Source organism: Pongo abelii, chromosome 5, assembly GCF_028885655.2.
Source record: "Pongo abelii isolate AG06213 chromosome 5, NHGRI_mPonAbe1-v2.0_pri, whole genome shotgun sequence".
Classification (NCBI taxonomy): Eukaryota; Metazoa; Chordata; class Mammalia; order Primates; family Hominidae; genus Pongo; species Pongo abelii.
In genome coordinates, this window is record NC_071990.2 from 75992729 (window position 1) to 76006815 (window position 14087).

A 14087-nucleotide genomic window follows, 5' to 3' on the forward strand; every position below is an offset into this window, starting at 1 on the left:
CCCTTGCCCCCCACCCACCGACAGGCCCCGGTGTGTGATGTTCCCCTCCCTGTGCCCATATGTTCTCATTGTTCAACTCCCACTTATGAGTGAGAACATGTGGTGTTTGGTTTTCTGTTCCTGTGTTAGTTTGCTGAGAGTGATAGTTTCCAGCTTCATCCATGTCCCTGTAAAGGACATGAATCCATTCTTTTTTATGGCTGCATAGTATTCCATGGTGTATATGTGCCACACTTTCTTTTTCCAGTCTAACTTTGATGGGCATTTGGGTTGGTTCCAAGTTTGCTATTTTTTTGGTTCCATTTTTTGCTATTGTGAATAGTGCTGCAATAAACATATGTGTGCATATGTCTTTATAGTAGAATGATTTATAATCCTTTGGGTATACACCCAGTAATGGGATGGCTGGGTCAAATGTTATTTCTAGTTCTAGATTCTTGAGGAATCGCCACACTGTCTCCCAAAATGGTTGAACTAATTTACACTCCCACCAACAGTGTAAGAGCGTTCCTGTTTCTCCACATCCTCTCCAGCATCTGTTGTTTCCTGACTTTTTAATGATCACCATTCTAATTGGCGTGAGATGGTATCTCATTGTGGTTTTGATTTACATTCCTCTAATGACCAGTGATGATGAGCTTTTTTTCATGTGTTTGCTGCATAAATGTCTTCTTTTGAAAAGTTCATATCCTTTGCCCACTTTTTGATGGGGTTGTTTGTTTTTTCTTACACATTTGTTTAAGTTCCTTGGATAGATTCTGGATATTAGCCCTTTGTGAGATGGATAGATTGCAAAAATTTTCTCCCATTCTGTAGGTTGCCTGTTCACTCTGAGGATAGTTTCTTTTGCTGTGCATAAGCTCTTTAGTTTAATTAGATACCACTTGTCAATTTTGGCTTTGTTGCCATTGCTTTTGGTGTTTTAGTCATGAAGTCTTTGCCCATGCCTATGTCCTGAATGGTATTGCTTAGGTTTTATTCTAGGGTTTTATGGTTTTAGGTCTTATGTTTAAATCTTTAACCCATCTTGAGTTAATTTTTGTATAAGGTGTAAGGAAGGGGTCCAGTTTCAGTTTTCTGCATATGGCTAGCCCGTTTTCCCAACACCATTTATTAAATAGGAAATCCTTTCCCCATTGCTTGTTTTTATCAGGTTTGTCAAAGATCAGGTGGTTGTAGATGTGTGGTGTTATTTCTGAGACCTCTGTTCTGTTCCATTGTCTATATATCTTTTTTGGTACCAGTACCATGCTGTTTTGGTTCCTATAGGCTTATAGTATAGTTTGAAGTCAGATAGCATGATGCCTCCAGCTTTGTTCTTTTTGCTTAGGATTTTCTTGGCTATACGGGCTCTTTTTTGGTTCCACATGGAATTTAAAATAGTTTTTTTTAAGTCTGTGAAGAAAGTCAATGGTAGTTTGATGGGAATAGCATTGAATCTATAAATTACTTTGGTAGTATGGCCATTTTCATGATATTGATTCTTCCTATCCACGAGCATGGAATGTTTTTCCATTTGTTTGTGTCCTCTCTTATTTCCTTGAGCAGTGGTTTGTAGGTCTCCTGGAAGAGGTCCTTCACATTTCTTGTAAGATGTATTCCTAGGTATTTTGTTCTCTTTGTAGCAATTGTGAATGGGATTTTGCTCATTATTTGGCTCTCTGTCTATTGTTGGTGTATAGGAATGCTTGTGATTTTTGCACATTGATTTTGTATCCTTAGTCTTTACTGAAGCTGCTTATCAGCTTAAGGAGTTTTGGGCGGAAATGAAGGGGTTTTCTAAATATACAATCATGTCATCTGCAGAGATAATTTGCTTCCTCTCTTCCTATTTGAATACTCTTTATTTCTTTCTCTTGCCTGATTGCCCTGGCTAGAACTTCCAATACTATGTTGAATAGCAGTGGTGAGAGAGGGCATCCTTGTCTTGTGCCGGTTTTCAAAGGGAATGCTTCCAGCTTTTGCCCATTCAGTATGATATTGGCTATGGGTTTGTCATAAACAGCTCTTATTATTTTGAGATATGTTCCACCAATACCTAGTTTATTGAGAGTTTTTAGCATGAAGGGCTGTTGAAATTTATTGAAGGCCTTTTCTGCATCTATTGAGATAATCATGTGGTGTTTGTTACTGGTTCTGTTTATGTGATGGATTACGTTTATTGATTTGGATATGTTGAACCAGCCTTGCATCCCAGGGATGAAGCCGACTTGATTGTGGTGGATAAGCATTTTGATGTGCTACTGGATTCAGTTTGCCAGTATTTTATTGAGTATTTTTGCATCAATTGTCATCAGGGATATTGGCCTGAAATGTTCTTTTTCTGTTGTGTCTCTGCCAGTTTTTGTTATCAGAATGATGATGGCCTCATAAAATGAGTTATGAAGGAGTCCCTCTTTTTCTATTGATTGGAATGGTTTCAGAAGGAATGGTACCAGCTCTTCTTTGTACATCTGGTAGAATTCAGTTGTGAATCCCATCTGTTTCTGGGCTTTTTTTTGTTGGTAGGCTATTAATTACTGCCTCAATTTCAGAACTTGCTATTGGTCTATTCAGGGATTCAATTTCTTCCTGGTTTAGTATTAGGAGGGTGTATGTGTCCAGGAATTTATCAATTTCTTCTAGATTTTCTAGTTTATTTGCATAGAAGCATTTATAGTATTCTCTGATGGTAGTTTGTATTTCTGTGGGATAAGTGGTGATCTCCCCTTTATCATTTTTATTGTGTCTATTTGATTCTTCTCTCTTTTCTTCTTTACTAGTCTGCCTAGCGGTCTATCTATTTTGCCATCTAATCCTATATCTCACCTATCCCCATCTCCTGAGACTCTTCCACTGTGCTCTCTGAAACTCACATTCAACCACAAGTAAACTCTCCTCAGTTCACAAACTCTTCTGAGAATGTTCCCTTCACCTCCTTGCTCTAAGGTAGTTATTCTCAAATTTGGCTGCACTTCAGAATCATCCAAAGCTTAAAACAAATAAACAAAATACAGGTCCATGGCTCCTACCTCCAGAGGTGGTTATTTAATTAGTCTGGGATATGGTCTGTGCATCTGCGGTCAAGTTTGAGAACTACTTCTCTAAAGGAACACTGGCTCTCTCCTGAGGACATTACTTGCCCAACAACTCAGAAGCAGATAGTTTCTATCCCACTCTCCTTGTACCAGTGGGCCTGGATGTGGGGTAGATTTTCCTTCTTGCTCATCATCACTGCTTCCAAATAATTCTCTCTCCCTGCTTCCTAAAATATACTAATTTTTATTCTCATGTCATCAGATAGTATTAATTATATCCTTTCTGTTAATAGCTGTACTAGTCCATTCTTGCATTTCTATTAATGTAAAGAAATACCTGAGACTGGGTAATTTATAAGAAAAGAGGTTTAATTGGCTCAGGGTTCCACAGGCTGTACAGGAAGCATGGTGGCATCTGCTTCGGGGGAGGCCTCAGGAGGCTTCCAATCACGGCAGAAGGCAAAGAGGGAGCAGGCATATCACATGGCAAAAGCAGGAGCAAGAGAGCAAGGCGAGAGGTACCCCACATTTTTAAATGACCAGATCTCACAAGAACTCACTATCATGAGGACAGTACCAAGGGGAGTGGTGCTAAACCATTCATGAGAAATCCATCTCCATGATCCAATCACCTTTCACCACGCCCTATGTCCAACACTGGGGATTACATTTCAACACAAGATTTGGGCAGGCACACACATCCAAACTATATCAATAGTCATGGGCCATTCAATACCCCTGGGTCATTCATTTTCCTTCCTTCTTTGAAGATTTTTGCCTGTGGATTGCTGTTATTCTCTCTAATACTACTTTTGCCAATTTTCTCGTGATTTCCTTATCCTCTTAGACGATATTTCTGATGTTCTGACTTCCCAGTTCCCTGAACTTCTCTCCTCTCATGATTCTGTCCTTCACACTACCTCAACCCTCACTTGTATGGTCATACCCTAGTTTTTGCCATTATTATAAAAAATTACAACTATCTATAATTTCAACTCTCCAACATCATCTTCTATATTTCCAGCTTATTCCCTCTAGAGCTCAAAATTCAACAGTGTTTTGATGGCAGCACATTAAAATCCATTGATTTTTGTCATCTTCTGATTGGCCTTCACCCTCCTCCTTCCATGCGCTCATTTTCCTTCTCATTCAGCTTAAATTTCAATTGCATACACCCTTAATGTCATGCCCATTCTCTCACATGATTGTACTCTCTTGGTCAAATTACAGCCTTGGTTAAATCTCTCTCCCCAGAGAAAAACTCATGCCAACTGATCTCATTTCAAATTCATGGTCACTAACTTTAACTGGGCTGTTAATTCTATCAAGAAATCACACTATATTCCTTTGGTCCACTCTCATATACTATTTCATAACTTCTCCTGCCTTATCAAATCACACATCTACCCCATTGCTCCCTGACTCACCAAGAAAATTGAAACAATTTGGGAAGAATTTCCACAATCTCTTATCACTTTCATACACCTACTGCATCTTTGCTGGTATATATGACCTTCTCCCCTATTACTAGAAGTAAACTGATTGTGCTTCTAATTAACACAAACTTCTTACTTTATTCACTACATCCCATCCTCTTTTGACTAGCTAGGACATTGCTCCAGCCTTTTACCTGTTGTTAATGTTTCCCTTCATATTAGCTCATTCTCATTAGCATACAAACATACTGTTATTTCTTCCATCTGAATAAGATCCTCCCTTGACTCTACTTCCCCTGGAGATCCCACTTCATTTCTTTCCTTTCCTATACAATACAACTCATTGAAAGAATTGCCTATACATACTGTCTCCAATATTCTCTCCTCCCAAGTGACTGGGATTTCTTTGAGCCCACTCCTACCAGGCTTCTGCTTCCAGTACTCCACTGAAACTCTTTTATGAAGGCAAATCATGATCTGTCTATTGCTGAATTCAATGGTCAACTCTCACTCCTCACTTTTCTTGATCCATCAGCAGCATCTGACACTTTGGATCTTTCTCTCTGCCTTGAAAAATTTTCCACTTTTACTCCAAGACGCCCTACTTGCTGATTTTCCTCTTTCCTCTCAAACTGTTCATTCTCATTCTTCATTGCTGAGTCCTCCTCATCCTCCCAGTCTTTCAGTGCTGGAATTACCCAGGGCTTTGTCCTTGGACCTCTTATCTTTTCTATCTAAATTTGCTTTCTTCATGATTTTACTGGATTTCAAGGACTTTAAATAGCATCTATATACATGTGACTTCCAAATTGATAACTCCATCCCAGACCTCTTCCCTGAACTCTAGACTCATATTCAAATGCCAAAGTCTCAGATTCCAATCTGAAACTTCCTGTGCAGGACTATATTTCTGGTTTCCACTTGTCTAAGCATCTGAAACTTCCTGTGCAAAACTATATTTCTGGTTTCCTCTTGTCTACTCTCCACCTGTAGTCTTCTCCATCTCAGTAAATGACAACCCATTTCCCATTTGCTCAGGCAAACAACCCTGGAGTCAGGCTTAGCAAATCTCTTTCTCACATATCCCACATTCAATCTGCCATCAAATACAACGAGCTCTTCTACACAATTTATACAAAATCTTAGCACTTTCCCCCCACCAGCACTGTTATTGCCTGATATGGTTTTGCTCTGTGCCCCCACCCAAATTTCGTATTGTAGCTCCCATAATTCCCATGTGTTGTGGGAGGGACCCAGTGAAAGATGGTTGAATCATGGGGGCAGGTCTTTTCCATGCTGTTCTCATGATAGTGAATGGGTCTCACGAGACTGATGGTTTTAAAAACACGAGATTCTCTGCACAAGCTCTCTCTTTGCCTGGTGCCATCCATGTAAGATGTGACTTGTTCCTCCTTGCTTTCCGCCGTGATCATGAGGCCTCTCCAGCCACGTGGAACTATGAGTTCAATTAAACTTCTTTCTTCTGTAAATTGTCCAGTCTCAGGTATGTCTTTATCAGCAGCATGAAAACAGACTAATACACTGCCCTAATCCAAGTCACCATTATCTCTTGTCTGGATTACACAAAGCTACCTAGTTTGGTCCCTCTTTCTTTCTAGAGGTTCACATTGACTCAGAAACAGGGAAGTAAATAAAGAACTGCTGACGAAGGAAAGGATTCCTCCACTTTCTCTGTTTAACCCAATCACTGTCAATATAATAAAACTAAAACTGTTTTTAAGTACATAGAGATGGAATTTTTTTAAAAGACATAATGACATTTCTAAATGTTAATAAAGTTATTCACATATATTTATTAAGTACCTAATATATGAAGATTCAGATCATCATAAATAATGAAAAAATATCCAAAAGAAAACAAATATCATTTTCCTAAAATTGACTCTTATTTTTAAAATTCCTTGAAAGATCTTTTAAGTAAAAAGCCAAGTTTTTAAAAAGTAAAAAAGAATATTTGGGAAAATTTAGAAAAAGCATAATGAGAAAGGAATGGCCTTTCCATATATAAAAACATATTATGCTACAACAGTAATTAAAACAATATGGTACCAGAGCATGGAACACTAGAGCACGGAATAGGTGGATAAATCTTTGGAGTAACCTAGAAAACCCAGAAGTAGATTCAAATATTATAGGATAAAAGTGACATTTCATATCATAGGGTAAAATAGCTTGTTCAATTAATGGTTGTTTACTCATTACCTCTCAGTTATAAAACCATTTATATCTATTCTACTCTGTGATACTAAGCCTGAGATTCTGCAAATTACATTTCCCAGGCTCCTGTACTAGCTGCTTTCTGTTGGGTTCTGCTAATTGGAGTCAGTAGAGGAATGTTAAAAGGTGGGATGGGGAGAAAGATTTCCTTTCTACTTTGTCCTGTTTCTGACAATGTTGCTCCAGTAGTAGCAGTTAGCTGCAGCTCTTGGTTCTTCAGGCCTGCCACAACTAGCCTCATCAAGCTCCCTTAGAGGTACTAGCAGAGGCTGGGCAGTAAGCCCTCTGCAGAGGGATTCCTCCTCTGTAGTCCTATGCACTAGTCATCTTATGTCTTCCCTTTGTTTCCTCAGCCCTAGAGGTGATAGCTGCTTCTTGCAGTTACCATCTCTGGTTACTTCAGCATTCTCTTTTTACTCTTTTAGGCTTCTAACATCTGTGTGACCAAATCCCTATTAACTCCTTTCTGTTTGAAATATTTAGCGCACTTTCTGTTTTCCTGACTAGACCCTGACTGCTATGAACAGCCATCCACAAAAAAGTAAAGTAGCTCACTTTAGGATGAATTTCAGATGGGTTAAATATTTAAATAAGAAAAGCTGGGGGAAAAAAGTACTAGAAGAAAATTTGAAAGAAATTTTGTATAATCTAAGAGTGGGAAGGCCTCTCTAATTTTAATCCACATCAGAAGCCATAAAACAAAACACTGATGTCTGACTAATAATGGTAATAATAAATTCTGCATAACAAAAAGTGCCAAAAGTGAAGTCAAAATAAAAATAATGAGATAGGAAAAAATATTTGATTTACAGCTTGTATCAAAGAGAATTTCTTTGTTATATAGAAAGTTCTCATTAATCAATAAAAGACCAACAATTCAATGGAAAAACAGGCAAAGATAAGAACAGACTAGTCACAGAAAAGGCAATGTAAATGTCTCTAACAACATTTGAAAAGATGTTCAACCTTACTTATAAGAGAAATGTAAATTAAAACTACTGGAAAATACCCATTTCATCTATTGGATTGGCAAAGGAATTACAGCATTGAATTGGTAAAACAACTGATAATGTACTGTGTTGGCAGGAATGTGAGAAACCAGGCCTATGAAGGCAACTTTGCAAAATCTATCGCAAATTTATATACCATTTGACTCAGCAATTTCAATTCTGGGAATTTAATGAAGAGAAATACTCTTACATGTGTGGTAATATATATGTATAATATATTAATGGAGCATTGATTGTGATAGCGAAAAACTGGGTACAACTTAAATGTCCTGCAACAGGAGACTGCACTATGTACCCAAATATCATACACTCTAAAGTCATTGAAATGAATGTAAAATCTCTATGTGTACTAATAGGGAAAAATTTCCAAGCCATATTTGATATCAGAAAAAGGCTGATTTCAGTACAACATATATATATATAATATGCTCTCATTTGTGTAAAAAACAAAAAATATAGTATATACTTCCACATATTATACCCTTCTGGAACTTTTAAACCATAAGTGTGAATTAACCATTCAAAATTTAAACTAAAATAGTTTTAAATAATTTTTTTTTCTTTTTTTTGAGATGGAGTCTCACTCTCTCACCCAGGTGGGAGTGCAGTGGCACGATCTTGGCTCACTGCAACCTCCACCTCCTGGGTTCAAGCCATTATCCTGCCTCAGCCTCCTGAGTAACTGGGATTACAGGCACCTGCCACCATGCCTGGCTAATTTTGTATTTTTAGTAGAGACAGGGTTTCACCATGCAGCCAGGCTGGTCTCAAACTTCTGACCTCAAGTGATCCATCCTCCTCGACTTCCCAAAGTGCTGGCATTACAGGTGTGAGCCACCACACCAGGCCGAAAATGTTTAAATATATAAACTTTACCCCTAGAATTCTATTTTGGTGTTTTGCCTAATTTTTGAACACAGGTTTACGACTAATTAGAGCATCGTTCCATCCATACACTTGTCTTATTTTATAATTACAACATGATTCCTGAGCATGTGATTACAATAAGACTGTACCTTGGAAAAGATATTGTAGTGACACTTTATCAAAAAATAAAAGTTTCCGAACACCTGGACAGAATGGAAGTTCTCTCCCCTGAGTCCTTGATGAAATATGGGAGCAAGTTATTTTACGACAAATAATGGAATAAGCTTTTAAGCACTAGCTTAACAGTAGGTGTTTGTATGGAGAGTTGCTTTCTCTACCTAATGACCTTGACTTGGATGTGGAAACAACACAAAAAAAATAAAGTAGGACAAAAATCAATGAAGAGAATAAATGCACTATATACATCAGCCAACCTGGAACACATACAATCTTAGTGTCCTTTCTTTAAAATCATTTGCATAACACATAATGAAAAAGAATACTCTCCAATAAGAAGAGGCTCCCAACATTTTTTAAGACGGGAAATATTCAGGGCACTGCAGACAGGTCAGTATGACAGGACCATAAATTGAGGAGATGTAGTGAAAGATAAGGCTGAAGTGGTGAGCAGTGGTGAGCAGGGATCAGCCCATGAAAGCCCAAGCAGAAGACAGACTTGATCAATTTTGTATTTTAAAAAGCTAACTCTTGCTGTGATCTGGGGAATTGGCCAAAGGGGGACAGGACTGCAGGAAGGGCATACCAGTTAAGAGTCTGTTGCAATAAACCATGTGAGCGGTGGTGAGGATGCCTGAAGTAAAGCAGTGGCAGTGGAGATCATGTCTTTCCAGCTATGTGAGGTCAGGGATTCTGTGGCTTACTCTTTTACATTCTCTCCATTGCCTGGCATTCCGTAATTGCCTGTCAATTATACCCTTGTTAGTTGAATCCACTATCACGTGATGGTAGATAATAAATAAAATGGCCAGCCTGTTGATCTCCTCTCTGCTGTAGGTAGACAACAGTGTGGTATCTGTGAAGATAATTGCAATGAGGCAGTGATACTCAAGAGGGAATGGGATCTTAACAACCACCTGTGTCCTGTCTCACAGGCTACAAAGGGAAGCCTATGTCTCTTAAACAATTAGTTCTGGAGAGAGAAAGTGCAGTGTTCAAAGCTTCCCATGCTCAACTCTTCGGTGACCCTATTAGTGTCTCCCAGGCAGGATTTGTAAGATTCTTTTCAAAGATGGTCTTTGCTCAGGTATTTTGTAGTCAGTATACCGGGCACTTCAGGCTGATACGTTATATCAAACCATCTATAAATAAGTCATGTTATGTTCTCACTCATAGGTGGGAAGTGAACAATGAAAACACATGGACACAGGAAGGGGAACATCACACACCAGGGCCTGTTGTGGGGTGGGGGGAGGGGGGAGGGATAGCATTAGGAGATATACCCAATGTTAAATGACGAGTTGATGGGTGCAGAACACCAATGTGGCACATGTATACATAAGTAACTAACCTGCATGTTGTGCACATGTACCCTAAAACTTAAAGTATAATAAAAAAAAGTAGTTTGATAAAGAAAATAAAAAAATAAAAATAAAAAACTTATTCAGTACCCAACATAAAGTACCTATTTAATAAATATAAAAAATTCTAAAAAAAAAAAAAAGTCATGTTAGATATTGCAAAGATTACATATATGGCTCACACTCTGTATGCAACATTGATCTTATCAGCACTCACATGCTTATCCTTTCTAAACTCAAAGCCAGGAATTTACATTCCATTAAAGAAAAAAAAGGCATGCATAGTTTGATTACTTCAGAACACAACTCATCTTACACATTGTTTTCAGGTTAAAAAAGTTTGCTAATTAAATATATATGTGTATATATATATACAGTTTTTTTACATAACATATACACACATAAGACACACACACACACACACACACACACACACACACACACATATATATATATATATATATATATATATATATATATATATAAAATTCCAAGTTGGCAGGAATTATAACATCCCATCTCAGGGCAGAACCATTTAAAGTTCAAAATCAGTAATGTTAAGATCCCTTTCCTTCCACTCTTCAAGGATCACTCACTTTCATTGGTGCAAATACGTGTTTTGAGCCTGTGAGACGATTTCCTTCATCTGCTGAGGAACATGCAAAATCTTGGTTTATAGCTGATTTTCCTCATAAATGAGCTGATCCTCATAAAACCATAGACTTGCAAATGTACTTTCATTATTTCTATTTTTTGAAGGGCAAAGGGACAGCCCAGAGGCTGCTAAAATTTGTGCACATTGTTTCATGTTTATTTTCAGGCTCTTGATGAAGAAATGTTTAACATCAGAGTAAGTATTCTAGAGATTAATGGCTGCTGTTTGGAAAGGTCCATAGACGTCCTTTCCTGCCAATACAAATATATACATTGTTGAAGCACAAGACTATATCCACAGATAGGATTACATGTTAACGGAAAAGATTCAAGGTACAGTGTTCTTATTTCATCAAAGTGATGTCCTCTTGATTATGCACTACCACAGTGAAAGAATTCCAACAATTTTCATCAGTACCCTGCTTTCTCTCTTAAATACAGAGTTTGGAAAAAATATTTCTCTGTTGGCAACCATATGATATCAGCCACTTTGAGCCCTTGATTGTTTTGAAGCTGGTCTATGATAGGTTGACATAGTAATTATGAGGTCGTTTTAAATCCCAGCTGGGCCAGTTAGTTTTGCAAAGAAACATATTCCACTACCTTGTCTGTATTTGTAACCTCACCTGCAAACCTAAAGATACTGCAGGTCGCATGAGCTTCAGAACAAACCCTCCATCACCACTACACTAGTAGAGGTCTCCTGAGGATCACTGAGGCCGAAAGGAGGGAAGACAATGAGGAAGGAAGAACCTAAGAAGGGGCCATCTGTATCTATAGGTATTAACCCAGTGACTTTCAAGAGTGTCCCTGAAACTGTTCAGAAGAGAGAAGAGAATAAAAAAGAGGCTAAAGGTTGCACTAGGCACTTGTAAACAATGTCAAGGTGCTAAAAGTTGTAAGTGATGTGGTACAGTGACATTTCACTAATTTTGGTCAATGAAAATTTAAATTCACTATGGTCTGGACATGCTGGTCTACATTTTATTCTTAAAAACATTTAATAACTATCTTTTAAAAAGTTTTACATGAATAGTGTAAGCCAGCAAAATGCACCTAACTTAAAGTGAAATTTATCTCTTTTTTAACCACTCAGACTGCATCTTCCCCTTCTTATTCTCCCAAAGAAAGAGAAGATGGGCCATCAGTGAAAACTGTGGTTGCAATGAAGCAACCGATTTCACAGCTAAGGCAAGAACACTGCACTTCCTCCTCATGCTTTCTGGTACACTCCATGTTCAGAGAAACTTCTCTAGTAACAAACTATGAAAATGGCTCCTCAAAGTTAGAATTTTACTTTATTTTTCAATGTTTTTCAATCACCAGTTTGACAATGGTATTGGCCCGTGTCACCATTGACTTTATTACAATTGATTTCTATTGTTCAGGTTGTTAAACTCCCACTGAGAAGCATGAGAAAGGGCAAGATGCACTTGAGGAGATAAAGCAGACCTTTGAAGGGAAACCAAACATCAGTTCAAGTTGTGACTTACAGACCAGAAAAGATATTCCAAGTTTTTGTGAATTTTAAAATGTGCTGTTTTGTATGGAAAAAATAAATCCTGTTGGCAAACAATTGATGTTTCCTCTTCTTATCTGTGGAATCGGATTCTCTTTTCCTGTGAGTTTGCTCCTCAACTTGGACTGCTAGGACAATAGCAGCACATTATTTTACTGCCATACAATAGGCCATTAATATACATTTGTTTGTTTTTTGTGATTTAAAATCATTAGCTTTCAGTCTTTGACACAAAGTGGAATTATTTAAAAACAAAATGTGAAAACAATGTGATGCCACAGATTTTGGAGATTCATGCTGAAACAAAAGGTCACTGGGTTTGGGGTCAGAAGAGCATGGTACACCTTACAAGGTGGTGCTCTTAACGGAGTTTACTTAAACCCTCTGGGCTTCTGTTCAGACCTCATTTAACCTTTTAGGGTTACTGTGATTATTAAATAAAAGAATGAAAATCCTGGCATATATTAGGCAGCACAAGAAAGTCACATGGGCAACACAGACATTATTTTTCTTTTGTCATTTCATATGTTATTTGTTTTTAATCTTTGTATTATGAAAAAGTTTTAAACATACATCAAAGTAACCTGAAAAGTATAATGCACCATCTATCTCTTATGCTGTTTTTGAAAAGGAGGAGTTGGAGCCTTTTAAAGGAAATTCCAGGCATCCTATCATTTCACCCAGCAATCAGGACATTAAGATGACAGTGTTCTCAGAGCAGGAACCCATCTGGTTCCTGGCTGAGAGACAGCTCTGCCACTAATACTGGCACATCTGTGGAAAAAATAGGTAAAGTGATGCAGGTGTTAGGCACTGTGACAGGTAGAAAACAAATCCAGAGTGTTCATTGTGACCTGTTTCCTGTTTCCTTGGAACAGCCTCACTCTTGGTCGCTATGCTGAAGGTTCCGTCAAAGCCAACCCTTTGCATTTAACATGCAATACTTTAGAAAAAAATTGAACTGGAAATACGCCCTTTATTTTTTTTAAAAAAAAAACCCAGTTTATATTTGCCAATTGCAACTACAAAGTAATTTTCAAAAGGCGCCTATCAAAGTGCTTTATAGACGCTGTCTATTCTCAAGAAGTTGTTAATTTAAAATAGTTATTTAAAAGACAAACATGGACAAGTACAAGTCTTGTTAAAAACAGTCAATGTAGAAAAAGATGGAGATGAATTTACCTAAGTGAGGCTATAGGTACCTGAATAGAATGGAGGGAGGAAAGAAGAGCATGTATATAGTCAGGAGAAGGTTAGAAAAAGGTGACCCAAATATTTCAGGTCTATATTCCCTAGAGGGTGGGGACCTTTCTGATAATAATTCCATGCCTAAAGAACCGCAGGAGCTTTGATCAATTTAGCTCCCTTAATTTGGAAAGTCTCCAGGCCCCACAACAGTCTGGTGCTAAAGGCCATGGGAGATTCAGGGATGGGGGAGTGAAGGGTAGGAGATATGTTAGTATGGGAAGGCAGTAGGATCAAGTCAACAGAAGTAGCTTTGAGAAAAAGAGACACTATACTTTTAGTGAAAGGGGAAGTAAAGAAAGGTGAGGCAATGAACAGAGTACTTTTGTTGTGGACAGAAGTTGAGAAGATCTCAATCTTATAGGTAAAATACTTCTACATCAAAGCATCTGTGGAATACAAAGAGAGGAAGGATAGGGCTGGAAATTATGAAAGAAGTTTGTACTTAACATCTACAAAGCGTTTAAGTGTCCTTTTTCAAAAAAATAAGCAGAACAAAACAAAAAGCCTTTCCCCACCCCTACTATTTCCTTAGATATAGCCCTGCCATCTATCCACAAACT

General features: G+C 37.9%; 1 protein-coding gene and 1 non-coding gene across 3 annotated transcripts in view; both read right to left on the reverse strand.

The window, feature by feature from the left end:
• FILIP1 (filamin A interacting protein 1) overlaps nucleotides 1-14087 on the reverse strand; it is a 235642-nt gene that overhangs the window by 91590 nt on the left and 129965 nt on the right. The window lies entirely within an intron of this gene.
• LOC112133929 (small nucleolar RNA U3) lies at nucleotides 11848-12054 on the reverse strand. The gene has a single exon (XR_002915536.3). It is a non-coding gene; the product is annotated as a small nucleolar RNA U3 (small nucleolar RNA).